This window comes from Equus przewalskii, chromosome 32 (assembly GCF_037783145.1).
Source record: "Equus przewalskii isolate Varuska chromosome 32, EquPr2, whole genome shotgun sequence".
Taxonomy (NCBI): domain Eukaryota; kingdom Metazoa; phylum Chordata; class Mammalia; order Perissodactyla; family Equidae; genus Equus; species Equus przewalskii.
This window is the reverse complement of record NC_091862.1, coordinates 2,673,974-2,700,137: the sequence shown is the minus strand read 5'-3', so window position 1 is coordinate 2,700,137 and position 26,164 is coordinate 2,673,974. Positions and strand designations below refer to the sequence as shown.

General features: G+C 42.3%; 1 long non-coding RNA gene across 1 annotated transcript; it reads right to left on the bottom strand.

The window, feature by feature from the left end:
- Positions 1–389: 389 nt before the first annotated feature.
- LOC139080746 (uncharacterized) lies at positions 390–25,672 on the bottom strand. Its single transcript, XR_011535485.1, has 4 exons — positions 25,543–25,672; positions 7,314–8,855; positions 6,440–6,979; positions 390–4,520 (listed from the first exon to the last, which is right to left on the bottom strand). It is a non-coding gene; the product is annotated as an uncharacterized lncRNA (long non-coding RNA).
- Between the last annotated feature and the right edge of the window lie 492 nt (positions 25,673–26,164).

Here is a 26,164-nt window from a genome sequence, read left to right as displayed (position 1 = left end):
CGTTCAGACTTCTGGCCTCCAGAACTGTGAGATAATAAATGTCTGTTGTTTCAAGCCACTGAGTTTATAGCACTTTGCAATCGGTGTCCTAGGAACCCATAGGACATCTAAAGCAGAGTTTCAGAGTTCATCCTGGAATGAGGCAAGATAAATGTCACCCAGCGTTCCAGCTGTTTTTTGTTCAAGCTGGCAGGACGGGGTCGCACCCCTCGGGCTGACCAGTTGAACTCAGAGACCGTGGCTTGCCCTTGGCAATCCTCTGAGCGCACTGCCTTCCCTGTACCCTGTTCCCAGCACTTCTGCAGAAAGGCTGGCCTCTAGGCCACGGGGCCTAAATTTAACGCCTTCTCCCCCGCCCCGTGCTGTCAACCTACAAAGACAGAAGCCAATTTCAGAGGCAGAGCATTTATTTGGGATCAAGGAATTGTAACTGGGGAGCACGGTTTCTGGCAGAAACCCAAAAAGTGGTCCATTTACAGGAGAGGGGCTCAGGGCCTTTATGGGAAAAAGGGAGGCTGAGTTGAATTGTGTTGAGGAAGAGTTCATGGGTGTTAGATGTGCTAAGGCTGGACTTGTCCTTCGTTGACTGGTTCAGATTCGGTCATCAGCAAAGTCCAGTTCCAACAGTCCTTACAAACAGAATGTCCTCATCCTTGCTGACTTGTTGGAATGTTGGAGGTTTGGTCCAGTTTGGAAAACAAAGAAAACAGGACACGCGAGGCAATCTGCCTGAAATGGCTGCTCTGGCTTGGGTTTTTTTTTTTTTTTTTTTGGTAAGATTGGCACCTGAGCTAACATTTATTGCCAATCTTCTTTTTTTTTCTTCTTCTTCTTCTTCTTCTTCTCCCCAAAACCTCCCAGTACATAGTTGTATATTCCAGTTGTGGTCCCTCTGGCTCTGCTATGTGGGACGCCACCTCAGCACGGCCTGATGGGTGGTGCCATGTCCGCACCCAGGATCTGAAGTGGTGAAACCCTGGGCCACAGGAGTGGAGCGAGCAAACTTAACCACTCGGCCATGGGGCCTTTCCCCCGGCGCTGGTTTAATATGGCTCCACTCATGTCATCTTTCACCACTGTCTCGTTCTTGACCTCCTTCCCCTTATCTGCAAGTGTGGTCCCCATCCATGCCCCTATAACTTTGTAACTTCCTATCCTGGCCCATTAACCACTTGCCAATTAGCCTTGAGTTAATTTTAAAATACCATTTCAAGAGGCCTCATTTACTGGGAATATTGGTATCCCCGTGCCTGGGTCATGGTAGATGTTATATTTGCTGAACAAATGAAGGAGTGAATGAACAAACCAATGAGTGAATAACATAATACTCTTCTGGGCCTGGCCAGTGGCCGAGTGGTTAAGTTTGCGCTCTCTGCTTCAGTGGCCCAGGGTTTCGCTGGTTTGGATCTTGGGGGTGGACATGGCACTGCTCATCAGGCCATGCTGAGGTGGCATCCCACATAGCAGAACCAGAGGCACTCACAACTAGAATACACAACTATGTCCTGGGGGCCTTTGGGGAGACGAAGAAGGATAAAAGAAGATTGGCAACAGATGTTAGCTCAGGTGACAATCTTAAAAAAAAAAAAGATAATACTCTTCTGTGTCTAAAATAAGCTAGTTCAGTACTCACATGGCATCAACACAGTGCACTTCCTTCCCAGTCTCCTGCCCACCTGCCCCCCTCACACAAGTTCTAGTTGCAGGGCACCCAGCCCAGTCAACTGCAGAAGCGAAAAGAAAAGGCAGAGCAGGGATACACAAGCAAGAAGGAAGGGGAGAGGACAGTGTTGTGGGTCGCGCACTGCATCAGTGCAAAGGAACGAGGTGAAGAATTGTTCAAAGGACTGTGCGGTTTCTTATACAGGATTACACGCTGTCACGGCTTTTTCAAGAGGAGACAGCCCCATTGCTGTAAATGAACTTGTTAAATGTCCTTGCTTGAGTCCTGTACTAGAAGAACGTTGTTTACACACAGGGGTCAAGGAGTCTCAATCCACGTCTCTTTCACCAGCCTGTCACCAGCATGACATTGGGCAGCGTGCCCTCCTGCCTCTGTGCTTGCTCCTGCACCAAGGCTCCATGATGGCCATGGTGACCGCACTTCTCCCCAGGGGGGCTCCTCATTATTTCCTGCCTCAACATCCCCTGAGTACCTGTCATGTGTCAGATACTGGAAGAGAGGTACAGGGGGCTATGATTCTGTCACCCCCTTGAGGTTATTACAAGCCAGAGGAGAATCTGTGCATGTCATCAATAATTACAACATGGTGGGGGGGGGGTAACAGCTCCAGTGAGGGAGAGCTGTGGGAGGAGGACCCCCAGAACCGGTTCAGGATGTGGCCAGGCCATTCATACAATCGCTGTGGAAACCCTCATTGTCTAGAAGCAGTGAAATGTCCCCGAATCCATGTCTCCCCTGAGGACCCATCACATTGCCTGAGATGCCCCCAGGAGCCTTGCTCCTTGAAGGCACTTCCATAGACACGTGTGCTTCACGGCTACAGAAAGGCAGTGAGACACCAGACACCAGCAGGCCGTCCCTGCCCACCAGCCAGTCTGAAGGACCGTGGGACATCACGGAGCTGGCCTGGGCTCCAGGGGCATGGAAGACACAGCAGGCAATGGAGGAGGGTGGAAGGGAGATGTCAGGCAGGGAGTGCTTCCCTCTGGAAACAGCAAACTGAGAAGTCCGCTCGAGTTTATAGCAAAAATGAAGTGACCAACGGGGACAGCAACCTCCACTGCAGACGCTTCCTGGGACCCGTTCTGCGTGTCCCTCTAGGACTACAGCAAACTCGGTAGCTGCCCCGGTAGGCAAGCCTGCTTCTCCAGCATGAAGAATGCACTAACAGCCGGGACTCAGCTGTTTCAGTTTCCCAGCCCCTCGGGGAGCCACACAGAGCATGGCCAACGTCCTTCATCCCCCACCAGACTCTTCCCATTGAGTGGCAACCTCAGAGCTATTGGTATCTGGGCTTCTGTGTTTCTCAGTGGTTTGCTTCAGTCCTCTTAGGGTCTCTTTGATGGTTAATTTTATGTGCCCACTTGGCTGGGCCGTGGTCAGTCACCCATCCAGATGTCCCCTGAATGTATTTTTTGGATGAGATTAACATTTAAGTCAGTCAACTTTGAACAAAGCAGATGCCCCTCCATAATTTGGTGGGCCTCATCTAGTCAGTTGAAGGCCTCGAGATAAAAGACTGAAGTGGCCTGGAGAAGAAGGAATCCCGCCTCCCGATGGCCTTCAGACTCAAGCTGTGGCATCAACTCTTTCTGGGTCTGCAGCCTGCCGGCCGACCCTGCAAATTCCAGATGTGCCACAATCACATGAGCCGATTCGTTAAAATAAATCTCTCTCTCTCCCTCTCTCTCCCCTACACACACCTTATTGGTTCTGCCTCTCTGGAGTATCCTAACACAGTCTCCTGATATTAATTTCCCTACAGCACTGGCTCAACTGGATGATTTAGGATAAGGTTACTTATCCCAACCCTCAATTTGCTCATCTGCAAAATGGGAATAATAATTTCTACCTCACGGAGTTAATCGATGGAAGAACTGTGTAATAAGTTATCTCTGCAAAGTTATTATTTTCAACGTTCAACTTCTCAGGACAAATTAAAGGCTGTGTTGCTTTCCCTCAGGGCAGGGCTCGGTGGCGCCGGTGGCAGTCTCTTGACGGTCTGGCGGCTGCTCTGCCCTGCTCCTCTGCCCCCTCCAGACCTAACACACTGACATCCTATTGTCGTCCGGTCCCCCCACATCCATCTCCGACAAGATCCAGTTGCCTTGCACGTGAGATTGTGAATCAGGACACAGTGACCCTGCGAGAAGGGTCAGGGCTAATTGTGGGTGTGTTTAAGCAAGCCTCTAACTCTAACATCAAAAACAGACGCTTCTCAAGGCGCTGTTATCTGTCTGCGAGACACCGTGTCTGCCGGGCACCTGCAGGGCTGTTGAGCTCGCAGGTGACCATCTCAGATCCAAGTCCGGCCGGGCAGACGGAGCTCCCCCGGGCCCTGCTGAGCCATCAGCTATCTCCCAGGTGACCGCCAGGAATGCAATGGCATGCTACCGCCACATCGCTAGCCCCACTGGCCTGACTCAATCCAGAAATGTGTTCACCGCTCTCTGTGCTGTCCTGGGGATCCCCTGAGAGCAGACGCAGATGGGTCCCCGGGACAGACACAGCAGAGGAAAAGCTGAATCCTGCACACAGAATCCTGCTGTCCACTCCGCCTCACACCTCACTAGGACGTCAGCTTCCCGACTTAAAGATGATGGAGAAACAGCAGAAGGCTTTGTCCCAAGTATGCATTTCTGGGCTGTGAAGTGGGTCTCAAATCCTCACTTCGCACAAGCCCTCAGTGCTGTGGAGCTGGTCACCTGCGAGACGGCCCCAGAGGGTGGGTTCCTTCTCTCCATTTCCTGCTGACGAGAGGATGCAGTCAGCACAGAATCGTAGGCTGCTAGTCTGGGAGGGGTCCCTGGAAGCACGGGAACAGTTCATTTCAAATCTGGAGAGAGATGATCACAGAGAGGCTTGTGTTCAGTTAAAACCTTCCCCAGAAATATAAATGAGTAAAACTCACAAGAGCACTTGGAAAGTGGTGGCTGGAGGGGTTGGTCAAGGAGGGGGAGAAGGACAGCAGCCCCACGGGGGCTCCTCCACACTGGCTTTGAGAGGCACAGTCTGAGACCCAGTGACCCAGCCCTCAGCTGAAGGATGAGGAGGCTGAGGCCTGTGGCCAGCACTAGGTCTCACCTCTCGCTGGTTAGAAGCCGACAGCACTCGACTCCAACACAAAGCAACCATGGGCAGGAACTAGACAAACCTGCACGCCGCCCGAGAGCTCCTGGCTCAGAGCGGGCAAGCGTGCAGGAGCCCCCACTCCATCCCCACTTCTGAGATGGCCACCCCCCTCCCCCCACCGCCCGCAATTCCAACGGGAAGATATTCTGACAAAATTTCCAAACCAACGCAACCAGAAAACAATCATTTTTCCCTTTCTGAAGAAGTTCCTCCCTCGCATCTTTGTCTGTCTCTAACCCACCCTCCTTGAGCCTGGGGCCACAGAATTTGCTTGGCGGAAGCGTTGTGGAGTTTTCAAGAGCGCTCGTTTTCGAATCAGGACAATCTCGGCTCCACCGGTTGGCTCTGGGAATGATGACAAGTCACCCAAATTCTCTGGCCTTTAATTTCCTCAACTGCAAAATGGCATCAATAATACCATGTTCATAATATTACTGTTAGCATATACTCCACCGATATTTATCAAGCACCCAGAGGTACGGTGGATGCAATCGGAAATGCTTAATAAACGCGATCTTTCGTGCCGTCCCTTCATTCCATCTGTTTCATCCCTGGGTTTAATCAATTCTTCCTCCCTATTATCTGCTCATTCCCTTACTCTCCAACATCACGGCTGCTTTAGTAATCCACATTCCTATAAGGCATTCCTGGGTGAAGGCAATGGCATTGGAACCCATGGCCCTGGCTTCAAGCCGCTCCATTTCCATCATAGCCCCTCACCATTTAAAATTTTCAAATGGGTCCTCATCACCTGCTGGTTGAAAACCAACTACTCAACCAGGCATTCAAGGAGTTCTGGAATCTGATTTGACCTTTAGACCAAATTGACATCCCCACTCCCCATCCATCATCACTGCCCCAGCTACGCAGCCTCCTGTTTTCCCCCAAGCAGCCTCTGTGGATCCCCAGCTTCAGGCCTTTGCTCATGCCAGCCCCTCCTCCAGAAACGCCCTCCCTGCTGCCCATCCGTCCTCTTACCCTCCAACATCGGTTCAGGTTCGTCCCCTCCGTCCTCACGGATTTCCTTTTCTCTGACTCCAGAGAATGTATATTCTCAAGGCCTCACGTGCATTATTTCAGAACAGCGAGGCATTGCAAAAATGGTCCAGCATCCAAGTTAAAACTTGGTTCCTGTCTTTATTAATGGCTCTCAAAGACCATGAAAGGAATTCCAGTTCACAGCCATAACCCTTCTAAAAGACTCCCTTTCTGTCCTGCCCAATTCCCTTTCCTTCCCGAAGCCTCCAGACCCTCCTGCTCTCAGAGCATCTTCTCAGCTCTTTGCCGTGACCTCAGTTATTTTCCATGCAGACGCGGCTCCTTCCTCCTCCCCTGCCTCACACCTCCAGCCTTCAAGCCCAGAGTCCGCAAATGCCTGCCCCAGGCCCCCAGGAGGGCTAGTGGACATGGAATCTCCGTGACTCCCTGGTACCACCAGCCTCTACTGGGATGGAGCCGGGGGCTTCCTGGAAATTGTAGTGCTAGCAGCTCATGGAGAATCCTCATGGAGAATTTCTAATAAATAAAATTCCCCACCTCATTACGAATTTGTATGTAACCTTCCGTTTTGGCTGAATTCCACACTGTCTTAAGGCGATTTAACTGATTCTTGCTGTGTCTTACCTTCCCAAGCAAGTGACAAGCTCCTGAAATGAGCAGGATGGTCTTGTTTCTCTGGATGTCCCTTCACAGCCTTGCCCAGCAGGTCACAGGGGCTCCATAAATACTCAGCAAATGGATCCAAAGAAAGCAGTCTACACACCGCAGTCAGGCAAGAACATCCCTCCTCCCCACCATACCATGCAATTTTATGAGGTTTCACTTTAAATCACATCACGGCAAGGCACGAATGACTTCCAGATCTCAGACGGACTCGGCACGACGGAACGGTGACCAGAGTATGCTTCGTGATTTCTCGCACCACGGGATTCTCAGATTCTCATTAAACACATGAAACACAATACAATTCAGTGCGGACTCAGACATCTGCTAAGAATCACACGCAGGCGTGTGAGTGATGCTGGAGCACGGTTGTAGAGTGCACAGTGTGGGCACCCGCACGGTCGGAGCCCAGGCTTTTCAAGCCGCACGGTGAACATCTGGTGCTGGAATGTGGCTTCTCCCTGGATGAGTAGGTTTTAAATGCCAAGTTCTGTTAGGTGCCTTATGGGAGAGAGGAATATCATAAATTAGAATTTTTTTCAACATTGCATTGCATGACATGCCATTGGCACTCAACACATAGTTATTGACTAATTTATCCTTCAGGAATATTTATTACTATTAAACATCTCAAGTCAGTCATTTTCCCAGGCTTATTATTTTAAAATATAATCTTCTCAACATTCTTTTGAGAGAGCCTAACATTGTGCAACTCTAAATATGACATGACACAATGTAATGCTGATATTTTCTGGGAAAAGTTTTTAAAATGCTATAAAAGGAAAACATTTCGATTTGGCCTGAGATAGCAGCAGATGCTTAAAATGACGCCTACCCTATGTTCCAGAGGCAAGTCGATGCATTTCACTCTCAGGTTCTTGAGGTCAACAAGCAAGGTTGTCAAAATAATGTTGTAAAATGTGGATCTGCCCATGAGGCACCAGAATCCCACTCAATAAACATCGGGAAAAGATTTGCTGGCCCTGTTCCTTTGCTGAGATTGTTTGTGTGCTGGGAGTAATGTGGAGCAATTACAAAGCGGAGAGTGGGTGAGTCCAAAGATGTGTTCCAGTCTCACTGTGTGAACAGTGAATAAAAGTCTCTTTGAAAACTCTATCCCTTCAGATACTTGGTATTAAATTCTTGCGAACCCTTCCGATACTTTGTATCCATTTCTCATGCAGCCAGGAGAAGGAATTGATGAGAAGGGTTGATGAGAAAGAGAGGGAATGAGGAATGGGTTTGATGGAGCTGCTTTGGGAAGGAAAAGGCACATGTTCTGATAAGACTTCTGAAGGATCACCTGGCTCTTTGCCTCTGTTGGCCTTGCTGATTTTTCAGTGTAATAAAACCTTTCTCAAACACTTCAATGGTTGATGAATTTGATGGAAATTCTTCTCAAGAGCAGGGTCCCCATCTTCTGCCTGGTTTTCTGAGGGAGAGCCATGGCAATCCCAAAGTTTAAAGGATTGTTTGAAACTCCTGAGTTCAGCTTTGCCGCTGTGGCTTGGGAACCCCCTGCAGTTTCCCACGATGGATGTTTACTGTTGACCTGTGGACTGGTTAGACAAGTCCCAGCCTCCACTCACGAAAGCATTTTGTTTGAGCTGTAAAATGAAGCTTCTGTTCAGTTATGGCTGTGTCAATAAGGGCATAAAATGAGACAAAGAGGAGTATTTTCAACAAAGATTTGGAAAACATTGAAGAAAACTTTTAAAAATTCAAATGTTTGCTGCACGTATGACTGGTGGCTTGACGGTGCTGCGTGTTTTGAAATATTTTCAACAGCCAGTCTACTTTTTTGGGTACACTTGCCAAAAGCACTTAACTATGAGTTATGAGGAACTGTGGAGAAAATGGAAAATTTTAAACTTGCGTTCAAGGCACGCACAGGTGGCTTTGCCCATCACTCACTCCAGGAGGACCTGACGAGCCACAAAAAAAGCCCCCTACTTGGCCTCATTTTGGCATAAACCCCCCTCTAGAGTTCCTGGGATGCCTTGAGAGCTGGAGGGCCTCTTCCAAGGCAGAGCAAGGTGGAGGCGTGCCTGCCCTAGGAGTTATCCAGCCCTTGGGAAGTCTTTTCACGCTTTGAGCTTAGTCCAATCGTAAACATAATACAGGGTTTTGAGGGTTTCTAGTCTTGCTTTCGCAAGTAGTTCACAACTGGGAAGGCTTCAAATTTTTATCGAGCTCAGATTTTATTTTATAGTTTAATTTCCCATTGACTTTCTCTGCTTCTGGCATCTTCCTCACCCCGTAGCTGTATATATCTTCCCAAATGCGGCAGAGACTTTGGGAAAAGTAAAGTGTGTAGTGTCAACTGTGGCAGGCGGACCTCTGTTCAATGGCTTTTGCCCTCCACCCTATGAGGAACCTATAAAAAACAAAAAGAAAAAATTGTGCATCACCTCCCCACATGTTATTCTCATTTATCTGCGTAGATATGGAGTAACTTCATTTTTATTATTTTAGGCACAAGCTCTCCACATGCATAGTGATTGACGCCATTGTTCAGATCTTGGTAATCAGTTCTGAGTTGAATAGATGCCAGAACAAAGCTCTGGGCAGACCAGAGCTGTTCTCATTCGGCATTATAACTCCATCAGTAAAAGTGCTCAGTCAGCTTTGAATTCACTGAAGTGCAACATTGCCAACCCATTTTCCTCCCCCTCGTCCTTAAGGAGATCAACACCTGGCCGGAGGTAAGATGCATGCAGCTTCCCCCAGTGAATGAGATGGCCACTGTGGCTTGGCTCCTTCTTTTAAGTGAGCCAAAGCTCCCTCCTTTCTTTCCTAGGCATTCCCAAAACATCGTTTTACATTTAGACTAAAACTGTCCGCCCTTGGATAGCAAGTTGACTCTTCCATAGTCTCCAAAATGGCCCCCCTCCATTTTGAAAGCTAGGACATCTGTCCGTCTCTTTTCTCCTGGTATCTCTCTCTCTCGTTCTCCAAGATTCCGCAAAGATCACCTCTAAGAGCTTCACAATCTCATTTCCAAGATCTTTCCGATGGTCTGAGTCAGACGGCGCATACTCTCCTGGAGAAAGCAGGTGTTACACTATTTTCTGACTATTTGGGATGTCAGTTCCCACACGTCTGCTCTGTCCTTTCTGTTTGAACACCATTTTTATATAAAGGAAGTGAAAAATAAAGTATACACTGAGTCACTCGAGTTTCTTCTCCATCTGTTAGCAACATGCCATCTGCTCCTTGCTTCTGGCACTAAAGACAATGAAGCGAAACACAAAGCCTCAGACGGATTCTGGACTGAAGCATTGTGGCTCTAAAAGCAGATAAAAAGAATGCAGAGGAGGGTTTTATGAATTCCTAAAGGCAAAATATCGACCTGGGTGCTGGCATAGAGACAGCAGGGCCCCTCTTGATCTCCAGCTCTTCCCCATGGCCCGTGCCAGCTGCAGGTACTCATGAGAGGGAACAGAAAGGACCCCTGAGGGGCACATAGGCAGGAAACCCAGCCCAGTCGCCACACCTTTCTCTGATATGAAACAGAAGCTGGAAGCTGCTGAGGGAGCAGGAAGCCCAAATCAGTAAGGACACAGTTGAACTCAACAACACCATCAATCAACCGGGTATAGGTGACATCTCTAGTCTGCTTTATCCAACAGCAGAATACACAGTCTTCTCAAGCTCACACGGAATAGTCACAAAGATAAACCACCTTCCGGGTCATAAAATATACCTGAGAAAATTTAAAGGGATAGAAATCGTACAATGGAATTAAACTAGAAAACGATAACAGAAAGATTCCTGGAAAATCCCCAAATACGTGGAGATTAAACAACATACTTCTAAATAACACCAGGGTCAAAGAAGAAATTTCAAAATAAATTAGAATGTATTCTGAACTAAATGAAAATGAGAGCATAACTTATCAAAATTTGTGGAATGACATGAAAGCAGTGCTTAGAGGATAATTTGTAGCATTGAATGCGCATTAGAAAAGAATAAAGATCTAAAATCAGTGATCTAAGTTTTCACCTTAAGAAACTAGAAAAAGTGGAGAAAATGGGGCCAGCCCAGTGGCACAACAGTTAAGTTCACACGTTCCGCTTTGGCCGCCCAGGGTTCACAAATTTGGATCCTGGGTGCGGACCTACACAATGCTCCTCAAGCCATGCTGTGGTAGGCTTCTCACATATAAAGTAGAGGAAGATTGGTGGCAGATGTTAGCTCAGGGCTGATCTTCCTCAAAAAATTAAATAAATAAAAATTAAAAATAAATAAACAGAAACTAAAAAAAATGGAGCAAATTAAATCTGAGTAAACAGAATAAAAGAAATAGTAAGAATTAGAGCAGAAATCAATGAAATTGAAAGCAAGAAATCAGTAAAGAGAATCAAGAAAACCTAAAGCTGGCTTTTTGAAAAGATCAATAACCTCGATTAGCCTTTACCCAGGCTAACTAGGGAAGAAAATATGAGGACACAATTTACTAACATCAGAAATGAAAGAGGGGACATCACTACAGATCTCATGCATATTGAAAGGATGATCAAGGAATACTATGAACTCTATACCCACAAATTTGACAACCTAGATGAAATGGATCAATTCCTAAAAGACACAATCTGCCAAAACTCACACAAGAAGAAACAGACCATCCAAATAAGCCTATGTCTATTTAAAAAATTCTATCAATAGTAATAACCTTCCAAAACAGAAACCACCAGGCCCAAATAAGTTCACTGGTGAATTCTGCCAAACTTTAAAGCAAGAATTTATACCATTCTCTATCATCTTTTCAGAATACAGAGCAGAGGGAATACTTCTTAACCCATTATATGAGACCAGCATTGCTCTAATACCAAAAGCAGGTGAAGACATTACTAGAAAAGAAAACTAAAGATCAATATGTCTCATGAGCATAGTTGTAAAACCCCTCAACAATATATTAGCAAATTGAATCCAACAATATATAAAAAGAATTACACACCATGACCAAGTGGGATTTATTCCAGGTATGCGAGGCTGGTTCCACATGAAAACCAATTAATGCAATTCACCCCATCAACAGTCTAAAGAAGAAAACTCCCATGGTCATGTCAATAAACGCAGAGAAAACATTCAACAAAATCCAACACCCATTCATGACAAAACCCTCGGTAAACTAGAATTGGAGGGAATGTCCTCAACTTGATAGAGACTATCTACAAAAAACGTACTGCTAACATCATACTTAATGGTGAGAAATTTGAAGCTTTCCACTAAGATCAGGAACAAGGCGAGGATTTCTCGTCTTACCACTCCTTTTCAGCATTGTACTGGAAGTCTTTGCTAGCACAGTTAGATAAGAAAAGGAAATAAAAGGTATACAGACTGGGAAGGAAGAAATAAAACTGTAATTGTTTGCAGATAACATGATTAGGTATAGAGAAAATCCAAAAAAAAAAAATCAACAAACTCCTGGAACTAATAAGCAATTATAGAAAGATTGCAGTATACAAGGTTAATACACAAAAGTCAATCACTTTCCTCTCTGCCAGCAATGAACAAGTGGAATTTGAAATCAGAAACATAACACCACTTACACTAGAATCCAAAAAATGAAGTACTTAGGTATAAATCTAACAAAATATGGACAAGACCTATATGAGGAAAACCACAAAATTCTGATGAGTTATGTCAAAGAACGAAATAAATGGAGAGATACTCCATGTTCGTGGATAGCATGATTCAATATTGTCAAGATGTCAGTTCTTCCCAACTTGATCTATAGGTTCAATGCAATCCCATCAAAGTCCCAGGAAGCAATTTTGTGGATCTTGACAAACTGAGTCTACAATTTATATGGAGAGGCAAAAGATCCAGAATAGCCAACACAATATTGAAGAAGAGCAAATTTGGAGGAATGACATGCTCCGATTTCAAGACTTCCAACAAAGCTACAGTAATCAAGACAATGTGGTATTGGTAAAATAATAGACAAATATATCAATGGAACAGAATTGAGTCCTGAAATAGACCCACGTAGATATAGTCAACTGATCTTTGACAAAGGAGGAAAGGCAATACAATGGAACAAAGATAGTCCTGTCAACAAATGGTGCTAGAACAAGTGGACAGCCACAAGCAAAAAAAAAAAAAAAAGAACCTAGACACAGACCTTACACTCTTCATAAAAAGGAAATCAAAGTGGATCACAGACCTAAATATAAAACTCAAAACTGTAAAACTCCTAGAAGATAACATAGAAGAAACCTCAATGACCTGGGGTATAGCAATGACTTTTTAGATATAACACCAAACATAGAATCTGTTAAAGAAATAATGGATAAGCTGGACTTCATTAAAATTAAAAATTTCTGTATTGTGAAAGACAATGTCAATTAGAATTAATTAGAATTAATTAAAAGAATTAGAAGACAAGCCAACAAGCCACAGACTGGGAGAAAATATTCGCAAAAGACACATCTGATAAAGAACTATTATCCAAAACATACAAAATACACTGTTAAAACTCAACAATAAGAAAACAAACAACTCTATTAAAAAAATGGGCCAAAGATCTTAACAAACACCTCGCTAAAGAAGATATACAGATGGAAAATAAGCATATAAATAGATGCTCCGCATCATATGTCACCAGGGAAATGCAAATTAAAACGACAATGAGATACCATGACACTTAATAGAATGGCCAAAATCTGGAACACTGACACCACCAAATGCTGGCAAGGATGTGGAGCAACGAGAACTCTCATTCACTGCTGGTGGGAATGCAAAGTGGTACAGTGACTCTGGAAGACAGTTCAGTGGTATCTTACAAAATCAAATATACTCTTACCATACGATCCAGTAATCATACTTCTTGATATTTGCCCAAAGGAGTTAAAAAGTTATGTCCATACAAAAACCTGCACACAAAGGTTTATAGCAGCTTTATTCACAACTGCCAAAACTTGAAGCAATCAAGATATCCTTTAGTAGGTGAATGGATAAATAAAATGATACATCCAGGCCAAGGAAAATTGTGTAGCACTAAAAAGAAGTGGGCTATCAAGCCATGATAAGACATGGAGGGACCTTAAATGCATATTACCAAAAGAAAGAGGCCCATGTGAAAAGGGTACATACTGTATGATTCCAACTATATGACATTCTGTAAAAGGCAAAACTATGGAGACAGTGAAAAGGTCAGTGGCTGCCCGGGGTTAGATGGAAAGGGATGAACAGACAGAGCACAGAGAATTTTGGGGACAGTGAAAATATTCCATATGATAATATAATGATGGGTAAATGTTATTACATATTTGTTCAAACCCATAGACTACACAACACCAGGAGTGAACCCTAATGTAAACTATGGACTTTGGGTGATTATGATGTGTCAATATACGTTTATCAATTGTAACAAATCTATCTTCTGGTAGGAGATGTGGATAATGTGGAAGGCTGTGCACGTGAGGAGACAGAGGATGTATGGGAAATCTCTGTACCTTCCTCTAAATTTTTCTGTGAAGCTAAAAGTGCTCTAAAAAAATAGTCTGAAAAAAATTCAATGCGATCTATCTTTTACTATCTCGCTGATGTTCAATAAACACTTTTTATTGACTATGTGTTGGTCATTTGAAGGTATCGCTCTCAGAAAAGTACACTGTGCATATTTCTTACTATCTTCCCATGTGAAATAATCTTTCTGCAGAGAGTTAACAAGTGAACTTTTGTCTGTGGCTCTTAAACCACCAAAAGGGAAATAGGGGCTGCATGAGATAAAGTCCACATAGAATGAAAGCTGAGAACAAGAAACAGTCTTTATTCACTTGGACTGTGCTTCTGGAAATTCTATTATTGAATATATTCACTTGCCATTGGCTTCAGCGTCAAGTCAGACTTGAGTTTCCAGGACAGAAGTCGTTTTTACCCTGCTGGTCAGTCTGGAAGCTGTGGTTGCAAAGAGAGACCAGCACCTGGGTACCTGATGCTGCAAAAGCAAACTGTCAATCATCTGAGCTGATTCCAGGTAAAGCTCTCCACGGGCCAGGTACTTCACTCTCCGGGGAGCCCTCCCCTCGCCTCCTCTCGTCCTTCCTCCACATGACTCGTCTACAGGAAAACTCCGATAATTTACAGAGATAAACAAACAGAAGGACATTTAAAGAATCAAGAAGAAGCGTATTCTTACACATATCAGCTACTCTAAAATCAGACCTGATGGTCAGGCTTGCACGATCTGGGAGAGAGAGACAATTGTGAAATGTCATCAGAGTTTCCGGTCTCATGGATAAGTGGAGGTCTCTTAAAGTCCCTGACGGAAGGTCAGTGCCTGCATTTTCAGAAAAAAGCAAGGTGTGCCCAACACATTGTGTGGTTTGGAAAGATCACTTCAGAGTAAAGAGATTTTTGGGGAACATAAAGTATCCCCTACTCCCTCTTCAAACCAAAAGGTTTTTGTAGAACTAAGCCCTCCTCCCACAACGGACATTATCCTCTTCACACAGTGTCCGTCAGCCCTGTATCTGGTTTGCCTCATTTTCCAAGATTAGTTTGTAAGGATGAAAAAAAAGTCTCCAGACAGACCAGAGAAGAATTAGGTTCCATTTCAATCTTTACTTTCCCTGGAGTGAAAAGTCCGTGATGCTCAAATCAACCCAAGATTGTAGACTAGTGCTTGTCACTAATTCTAGCTAATTTTCTGCCTTCTCTCAGCAAGGAAAAAAAAAAAAAGGAAAGCAAGACCTATAAATCGACTCTGGCTGGGTACCAGCTCTTCTAGGTCCTTGAATCCACAAAGAACTCAGACAACAGAAACTCCCAACAATCCGTAGAGAGCTTTCCTCATGATAATTTGCTGCCTAGCGATGTTTCTGGACTGCCCAAAGCCAGGGAGAGAGATGGTAGCAACTGAGAGTCACGGAACACTGCTGGTAGCACATCTTATGCCAAGAAACTGTCACAGGATGCCTCTCATCTGGGAGCACTGGGGGACAACAGCAATCACCAAGCTCTAATCCAAACTTTGAGTATCGAGTAGTAAAATGATGCCACACTATGCAGAGGTAAGTGCTTCAGAGCACCACTCCAGTCTTCGTGTCAAAGGGGAGTCTACTTTTCAGTATAAAGTCAACTTGCAACATGAGATAGTGTAAGAAGAATTTATTAGCACTCTGGCCACGGGAATGAGTGAATCTCCCTGAGCTCAGATTCCTCATCTGGAAAATAGGAGTCATCCATCCATGTCAGGGAGCTCTGTGGGGACCCAATGAGACAAGGCATGGAGCCTGCTAAGTAGTAAGTGTCAAATGAATGTTAGTTGACTGCAGATCAAACATGAATCATGTTCGTACTCATGTATAAGTCTTTCTTGGTGCAGCTGATTTAAGCAAAGTTTCTGTGGTTTGACAGACCTCACTACCAGCCCACCCCTGACTTTCATTCTAGAGCATTCTTGGGAAAGCAAACTAACTTTTGCATCCCTCATTTTCTCCTTTTATAAAGAGAATATCAATACCTGCCTTACTGGGTTGGGAAGATTAAGTATTGATAACGAATGTGAAGTTTCAATGTGGTACCAACCAGTGAGTAAGAACTCAATAAATTCTTCTTATAATTATAGGATGACCAAATTATAGACAATATGGATAGCGATAGCAATGCAGATACAGATATCTATACGTATTTTTAATTATAGGATGCCCCCCAAAACGGCAATATTATGTGACAGGCCTTCATCTCTCGGGGAAGATGAGAGAATTTGGGTCTTCTGGCTGCCACGCTACTCAGTCCTCCAAGAAAGGCGATTTAACCAGCAGACCTTAAAGACAGAGAAAAATATCTGAAAAATCTGAGTACTGACTTTCATGTCCAACAATATTGTGGATAAAATAAGCTGAACATATCACATATTTACATCTAAAAATGCTGAATAAAATAGATCACTCATCCTTTTTAATGTGTAGCAAGCAAAATCCACAGAGGTCAGGAGTAAAGGGACTGAAGACCAGAGAGGGAAGTCTGGCTGTGGCCGCCAAGGAGAGGGTTTTGGCGTCAGCGAACCAGAAACTTGGATTCTAAGGTCTCTAGGAGGTTGGGACTTCAAAACGAAAATCCTAACATCAAGATGGTCCCTCAAAGGGTTCCCTTCAGTAACAGGGTACAGTAAGAAAAACCACTTTTTGGCGGGGGGTGGGGGGGGGGGTGGCAGACAAGCTTGTCTCTCTCCCTGGGCTCTGATGTGGGGGGAAAAGTCTGCCCTGAGAAGTCGTTACCACAGGCCTGTTCTCACCAGAGACTGGGTTCAGATTTGTACTATTTGGTGTAGTAACCTAATAGTCACACTTAATGAGGGAAAGTTCTTTCTAGAAGAAACGCTAGCTGGACAGGTAAAAGGAAATATACAATTAGAAAGTCAGCTTTCCACAGCACTCTCGAAATTGTTGATTCAAGCAAGGATTATCAATTGTTGATAAAACCATTATGTGTATGATTTAAGGAACGAGTAAATTCATAGAGCGCCCAAGGGAACCGCGCATACGGCTACTTTCTGGTCAAATGGGGGTGAGGAGGGATGTTAAACAGAAATACCCGGAACCTGGATATCGGCAAGGCCAGGCGGGGTGTCCTGTAGATCACTCAGAGCACTGTGCACCTTGCCCACCCCAGGGTGAGCTAGTTCTCTAAGGGTGTCTATCTTTGCTGACTCACAATTTACTATTGATCAGGATATTTTACAACTCTGTAAGGGCAGATGGGAAGCTGTAGAAAATTGATTCAGTGCAAATGATCCTTTTCTCCTAGCAATGCAAATGAATTTTGTCTGGTAGAGATGCAAATGAGGTCTCCTTGGTAGGAAACATAACCCCAAAATCTACAGTTTCATCATCCCAAAGACATTAACCTGTCTTATGTCTAATTTAGCAATCTTACTGTAACAGTGTTTCTTGCAGCGGCTATAAATACTCTGTCTCTCCTATAATCCTTTGAACGAGATCGCCAGACTCCTTGTTCCCTTGTTAATGACTTAAATAAATCTTTGTCCCATACTCACTTCATGTTGGTAAGAGTCATGTTTTTAACATTGGGAAAATTATATTTTGGCAAAGCACAGTTTTACAATGGAAGCATCAGTCATCATCTGAGTCCATCTTAAGTCATTCTCAGCATCCTAATGATGTACATATTATGCGTCCCCTGATTGGATGCACTGGGAAGCTCACATGATGCATCCCCAACAAATATGTGTGTATTTCTGATGTATCCTAAATAAGATTTCAGAAGTAAATTCCAGTTTGAAAGAAAACGGGGATTATGTAAGATCAATAGAGATTTAAGGATATAATGGTGGTTCTAGATGAGGTCCGGGTTTAGACACACCAACTGTAAATAAGATTTTGGACAGTTGGGAAAATTTCAAATGGACAGTGGACATGATACGGTAAAAATGTAATTTTGTGGGAAGGTGGAGTTAATTAACTGAGGAAAGCTATTGTGATAGAAAATAAACATTATTATATTACATTTATTATATTATTTTATTATATATTATTCTATTATTATAACATAATTATTATATGATATATTATAATACATAACACATAAAATAATATATAATTATTTAATAATATGTATAATAACATAATTATTCTTCTATTATAATAACACTTTTATTACATAATTTCAATTTAGGAAAAAAGAGAGAGAATGTGTATTGGTAATATAGATAGAGAGATAGCGAGGAAGAAAGATAAAACCTAGAATATATACACTGAGGTCTTAGTGGTACTGTAGGGTGATAGAAATATAATATTTTCATTTTCCTATTTTTCTCTGGTTTTCTAGTTTCTGAATACATATTTACTATTTTGTAATAATAAATGTTTTTAAAATAAATTAAAACGCAAAAAAAGACACTATTTGAATAGTCTGAAAATTTTCATCTTAAAATTTTATCAAAGTAATCTAAAGATCTGCTGTAACTCTGGGTCTCATGGCAAAAGCAGTCACAAAATTTTCAAGGTGGACACACCCTCACCAAATTGGCACAGGCTTTCCACAGATATATCCTCATTGAAGATGGACTCACAATCCAAAATAATAAATACACAAAAGTTTTTATTTAAAAAGACCAAAAACATCTTAAACTAGAGAGATCAAATAATTTACCTACACAAATGAGTAATAACTCAATCATTAGAAAAGAGAAAAAAGCTGGGAAGGAGGGAGACAAAAAGTAAGAGAGGAATAAATATAAAGTAAGAAATAAGATGGTAAAAATAAATCCAAATTCTCAGTGACTGAAAAAATTGTGAATGTTCTACACTCACCAGTTAAAACATGGAGACTTTCATATTGGATTTTAAAAAAAAAGAAGAAGAACAAATTCGGCTATATACTGTTTACAATAATATTCAAAAACATGAAAACAGAGGCAGAAAATAAACAGCTAAAAAATGTATATCAATTGAATGATAAATAAGGAAGCCAGTTTAGCTATATTATCATAGAAAATATAGAATTCAAAGCAATAGACGTTATTAAGGATAAATAGGGCATTATCATATTCATAATAATGAATATATAAAAATCTAAAATTGTTTGTACCTAATAATTTAGCATCAAAAAGTTAAAACAGAAATTTGAAGAATTATAGGCAGAAATGGATAAGCCTAGAATCCTAGTAGGAATTTTATCACACTTCTCATAGTAATTTACACATTAAAGAAACAATTTTTAATTAGTAAGTATATGGATGTTTTAAGTAACACAATTTACAACTTTAATCTAATGGAGATATATAGGCTTGTGCAACAAATAATTAGAGAATACACTTTCTTTTCAAGCACATATAAATATTTTCAAAAACTAACCACATCTATATCCACAAATTAAATTTCGATTATGCAGAAGAATCAATATCCTATAAACCTTGTTACTCAAAGTGAGGCTGTCTGAGCAGCAGCACTGACATCGCCAGGGGCCTGTTAGAAAAGCAGAACCCGGGCACCACTCTAGACCCACAGAATCCGAATCTGCATTTAAATAATCCCACGTGATTCATGTGCAGATTACCCTGATACAGACCACATTCTCCAACAGTATTGCAAGTAATTTAGAAATCAGTAACAAAATACTTGCTTTACAGAGGCCAGCCCCATGGTATAGCGGTTAAGTTCAGCATGCTCCACTTCAGAAATCCAGGCTCACAGGTTTGGGTTCCAAGTCTGGACCTACACTACTTGTCCACCATGCTGTGGTGGTGACCCACATATAAAGCGGAGGAAGAGTGGCACAGATGTTAGCTCAGGGCCAATCTTCTTCAAGAAAAAAAAAAAAAAAGCTTTACAAAAACATATACTTAAAAATTTGAGAGGCCTGCTCTGTGGCCGAGTGGTTAAGTTCGCACGCTCTGCTGTGGCGGCCCAGGGTGTGGATCCCGGGTGCGGACATGGCACCGCTCATCAGGCCACATTGAGGTGGCGTCCCACATCCCACAACTAGAAGGACCTGCAACTAAGATATACAACTATGTACGGGGGGGTGGGGGGAGGGGGAGGGTTGGGGAGATAAAGCAGAAAAGAAAAAAAAAAAGATAGGCAACAGTTGTTAGCCCAGGTGCCAATCCTTAAAAAGAAAAGAAAAAAAATTTGAAACCCACTTCTACATAATTTATGAGACGGAGAATTCACAATGGCAATTATAAACTTTTAATAATAATGAAGCTACTATACATCAAATAAGAATGTAGTACTAAAATAGTACTTACTGAGTAAAATTCGGAGCCTTGACTGCTTGTTATAGAAAAGAACAAAGACTGACAATTAGTGAGTACCAACAAAAGTGTACAAGAAAGCAATAATATTGATCAACTAATAATTAATTCATAAAAGAGAAAACAATAATGCCATATGAAAGATCAGCAAAGCAAGGTGCAGAATCTTTGGAAAAGATTAATAAAATAAGCATTAGTAAAAAAAAATTCTAATAAAGTCAGCATTAGCAGTCAAGAGAAAGGAAAGACCAAGTGAATAAAGTTTGCAGCATTTTTACAGAAATAGCCCATATTTTTAAATGCTAACAACAAACTAATGTCAAGAATTTTGAAAACAAAGATGAGATGGACAATTTCCTAAATATATAATTTACCGAAGCGGACTGAAGATGAAATAGAAAAGCTCAGTAGACGTTAATTACATTGAACAAATTGCATAAAATATATTCCTCCCAAAACTTAGCAAAACAAATAAAAACAAAACACTATTCTCAGATTGTTTTATAAACAAAGTCTATGGAACTGTTAAGAAACAGAGGAATCCAAACTGATCTGGAATATAGACGAAGTAGAATCCTCTACAACTCATTTCATGGAAATAGTAAAACCAGTATATCAGATTGCCCACCAGTCACATTCATAAACGTATTTGCAAAAATCCTCAACCAAATAGCAAACTAAATCTGCAACGCGTATAAAAAAATACGCCATGAGGAGCCTGAGTTTACCCCAAAATTGTGAGGCTGGTTTCATGCGAGAGCAATCTTTTCATTTAGTTACTTCATTATGAAACTGAAGCAGAATAACCACATGGTTATCTCAACAAAAGAATAAAATCATTCAATAAAGTTTAGTTAATGATTTTAAAAAGCCTCTTTTTCAATTGGGAGTAGAAAGAAGCTTCTTTAATGTATAAAGGGTTTAATTAAAAAGACAAACTAAGAGAGAAATATTAGCAGTATTCATGATAAGACAATGAGGCCTCCAGACAGAACAGAAAGACAAAAAGAAAGAAGAAAGAAAGAAAAGATTGAAAGGAAAAAATGAAACTATCATATTTACAGTCAATATGTTTATCTACATAGAAAATCTAAATTTTTTTTTTAAATAGGATTATTTATGAAATTCAGGGGCTGGCCTGGTGGCATAGTGGTTAAGTTCACTCGCTCTGCTTCAGCAATCCAAGGTTCGCAGGTTTGGATCCTGGGCGTGCACCTAGCACCACCTGTCAAGCCACACAGTGGCAGCATCACACATATAAAGTAAAGGAAGATGGGCACAGATGTGAGCTCAGGGCCAATCTTCCTCAGGAAAATTAAAAAGATTCAGCAAGATTTTTAGATACAAAATCAATGTACAAAACCAACTGTAGGCCATCCAATTCTGGAAAAGATGGAGTGAAAGGAACCAGATTTACGGACCTGACTGAAACAATTAGAACAAAGATAAAAACAGACAAAATGTTTAAAACAACATTTTTCAGAACTGGGCATAAGGCAGTGAAGGACAGCAACCCCTGAGGGTTGAGGAATATATGATGCGAGCTGTACACTTGTCCCCGCTTATGGAGGTGAGAGAGTTTCCAGGCACAGTGCAGGAAGGGGGATGGGGGGAGCCTGGTGGATTCCAAGTTGAAGGGATGGAGATGAGAGCACGGGAGAATCTGGTGGCTGGGATTCAAGGAGAAGGTACCAGAGAAGAGAGAGCAACACCAATGAAGAGCCCCAGATAGGTAAAGCGTCCCCTCAGTATTCAACAGAGTGCTGATGAGCACGTCCACGTGAGGACACCACATGAGGCCAGGGAAAGAATTGTGAGGAAGGAGTAGGAGGAGAGTGGCTGGTGTCCACACAGAGCCCAGAAGAGCGCCTGACCAGAAAGCCTCATGGTGCACAGGATGCTGGTGCAGACTCAGAGCCTCTTGCCTCAGTAGTCAGAAACAATTAGCCCTAGGATGGGCTCCAGCGCTGCCTAACAAATATTAAAAACAAAACTTGAAAAAGTGAAACTGTTTCCAAGAAACGTAACTATGTCTCAAAACAAAGCTCCAGAATATTTATAGGAATATAAAAACATCCAGCGCCCAGCCAGGTAAAATTCACGATGTCTGGCGTACAATCAAAGATTATTAGGCATGTAAAAAAAGGTCACCAGGCGTGTAAAGAGCAATACAGCCCATAATGAGGTGAAAAGTCAGCCAGGCTGATCAGACCCAGCACTGACACAGATGTTAGAATTCGCAGACAAGGACATGGAAACAGTTACTATAACTACACTCCCCGTGTACAAAAAACTAAGTGGAGACGTGGAAGACATTAAAAAAACCCAGATCAAACTTCTAGAGATGCAAACTGCAATGTGTGAGATGAAAAATACCCCGGATGGGATGAAGAGAAGATTAGACATTGCAGAAGAAAAGTGAACTGGAAGATACAGCCATAGAAACTACGCCAGAGGAAGCACAGAGAGGAAAAATAATTTCAGAAAAGGAAGAGTGTCCGTGAGCAGAGGGACAACATCAAGCACTCTAATAGACACAAAACTGGAATCCATAAAGGAGAGAGGTGAGGGGTACAGAGAAGATGTTTGAGAATATGGATATAATGGCTGAAAGATATATGCTCCCCCATATTCAATGCAGCATTATCCACAATAGCCAAGATATATAAATAACCTAAGTGTCCATCGATGGGTGAACGGACAAGGAAGATGTGGTTTATATATACAATGGAATATTCAGCCGTAAGAAAGAAGGAAATCCTGCCATTTGTGACAACATGGATGGACCTTGAGGGCATTATGCCAAGTGAAATAAGTCAGACAGAGAAAGACAAATACTGTGTGATCTCTCCTTTATGTGGACTCTTCCAATTAGAAGATAAGTAAGTCCTGAGGATGGAATGTAGAGCAAGGTGACTAGAGCTAATGATACTGTGTTGCATATTTGTAAGTTGCTAAAAGAGTAAATGGTAAAAGTTCACATCACAAGAAAAAACATTTGTAACTGTGTGTGGATGGATGTTAACTAGACTTATGGTGGCGATCATTTTGCAATAATACAAATATTAAATCATTATATTGTCTACCTTGGACTATTACAATGTTACATGTCAGTGATATCTCAATAAAAATGGGGGAAAAAAGAGAATCTTACGAACTGAATAAAAATGAAATCATTCCAAAATTTGTGAGATGTCACTAAAGCAGAAAGCAGGGGGAATGTATCACACTAAACACCTATAATAAAAGAAAGAAAGATCTCAAATCAATGACTTTGGCTTTAATATTAACAAACTAGAAAATGAAGGGCAAATTAAACTGAAAGTAACAGAAGACAGGAAAAACTAAAGATCAGCATTGGAGGGGAGGAAAAAGTCTTTCTCCACTCTCCTAGGGTCCCTGGCTAGGTCTGAAAATTAAACTGACAGAGGTAAACGAAGAGGAGAAAAACGTCTACATTTCATTGAATTTTTGCATGTACACAGGAGCCATCACAAGAGGATACAGAATGAAGAGAATGAAGAAGTGGCCAGAACAGGAAGCTTTTACGTCTTTTAGACAAAGAAACAATAAATTTGTGAAGCATTGACAAGATATAAGGGATTTGTGCTAGGAGCAGTGAACGGTGAAATAACCAGGAAGATAAGAGTTAGTTTGTTTACACAGCCTTCTCGGCCCTAAATTCCCCATCTCTGGTGATAAGGATGTCTCCCCTCCTCCTGGTACAGCCAGGCCACCTCTCACAGGGGAGATTTATCTCTCGCTTTCAGGGAAGAGGGCCCAGGAGGGGGAGGTCAGAGGGACCTTCCTCCTTCTACCATTTCATCAAACTCCTTCAGCTTAAGACATTCGTTATGCCAAGGTGCCATATTTTGGGGTAGTGCATCTTGAACCCATTCAGGGCAGAACTCAACGAAATAGAAAACAGGAAAACAACAAAGAAACTAAAAGCTGGTTCTTCGAGGTGTTCAATGAAATTGATCAACCTTTATCCAGATTGATCAGAGGAAAAAGGAGAGAAGACAGACCACACCAATGTCACAGCTGATATGACATCGCTGCACAGGTCACGAAAGGATAAGGGAGTATATGAGCAAACGGGCTAAGAGATTCTGAAACTTAGACGAAATGGACAAGTTCCCTGAAGACACAAGCTGCCAAACTCACTCAAGAAATAGAGGCAACTTAAACACCTCTAAACCTATTGACAAAAGTGAATCTGGAGTTAAAAATCTTCCCACAAAGAAAATTCCAGGGTCTTTACCCGTGAATTCCACCAATATTTAAGGAGGAAATAATACCAGCCATGCACAAACTCTTCAAGAATTCTGAAGAAGAGGTAATACTTGCCAAGGCACCCTATGAGGACAGCGTCACCCTGATACAAAAACCAAACAAACACAAGACAAGGAATGAAATCAAATTGAGACCACTCTCTGTGACAGTGAGATTAGAAATACATAAGTTTTCTTCAGGAGGAGAGAAAAATGAAAGACTATATGGCGATACATTCTCAATTGACCATTACATGTATAGTGTTAGAATGAAGCAACCAAAATTGCATGAAGCTAAAAATATATATAATACTGATTTAAAAAAGCAAATTTCAGAACTATGCATACAGTGTGATGGCATTTATACGTAGTCTTAAAAATGCAAAATAATTGTACACTGCTTATGCAAACATACATACGTAATAGAAGTATAAAAACACACCAGTGAACGATAAATACCAAATTCAGAGTAACAGCTGCCTGTGGGAAAGCGGACGAGGAATGGTCTTGGGGAAAGCCACATAGAGCGTTTGGCTGAGTCCGTGACATTTTATCTATGTTTTCAAACATGTGAAGCAAATATGGCTGAGAGATAAAATTTGACAAAGCTGGGTGGTGCACGTACAGCTGTTCTTTATATTATTTTGTAAACTTTTCCGCAGGCTTGATATATCATAATAAAACAGTCATGATTTTGGAAAACACGTGAGCAGACGTGTTCCATGGAGAGAGCCGTGTCTGGCCTCTCCGGGTGCCACACCGAGAGGCGGCCGCACAGCTAGGAAGCACCTTTAAGTGGCCGTGAACCACCGGGCTGGGGGACTGTTTATTGAGGTCGTCCTGGGTCAAACTTGAATTAGATTCCCTGCTGGGCAGCTGCTCTTAAGAACCCTTCCTTCGTGGGCTTGGTGCTGAGCCAGGCTGTCTGAGTACCTCCCGGATCACACCTTTAAACGGAGACCCTCATAAAGGAAAAGGAATAGCAACAACACACACCAAACTAAACTCATTCGACGCTCAAACATTTCTCTTGGACAAACAGACGAGTTTAGACTCACCAAAACAGGTCTTCACCTCCTCAGCTCTCCCCTAATCGTTATCCGAACACTTGCCTCATTTCACTGAAAGCTGCTTTTCCTTTTCTTCCAGCACTTTTCGCGGCAAAGCTGCGTTGGAATACAAGCAAAGGCTTTGTTAATAAATAAATGGCACTTGTGGCTGAGCCACTTCCATCAATACAGACAAATGACCTCCACCTCAGGGGCAAACAGAGGGACTTCAGTAAATCTCCTAGAAAAGAACAGGACGATGAAATGATTTCCTCTGTTCCCAACTGGATTAAAAAAAATAACAAAAATCACACTTTTTGCATTTTGCCTGGCGGAAAATATAAATTTCAGACTGGCCTGGTTTCAGTTACTCCTGAGTCCTCTACATCCATGTCAGATCATTTCGGCCCTTCCTCCACATAGCCAGGATTTAAAATATATAACTTCCAAGTTGTTCCTTTCCTATTGTATTATTATTTCTTAGTAAAGCATATGATTGGAGGCATTAAGCTGGGGTTCACCAGGCACACACCTGGAAGAAGAGGCCAGAGCTGCACTTTTTTTTTTCCCATGAAGAAGATTGGCCCTGAGCTAACATCTGTTACCAATCTTCCTCTTTTTGCTTAAGGAA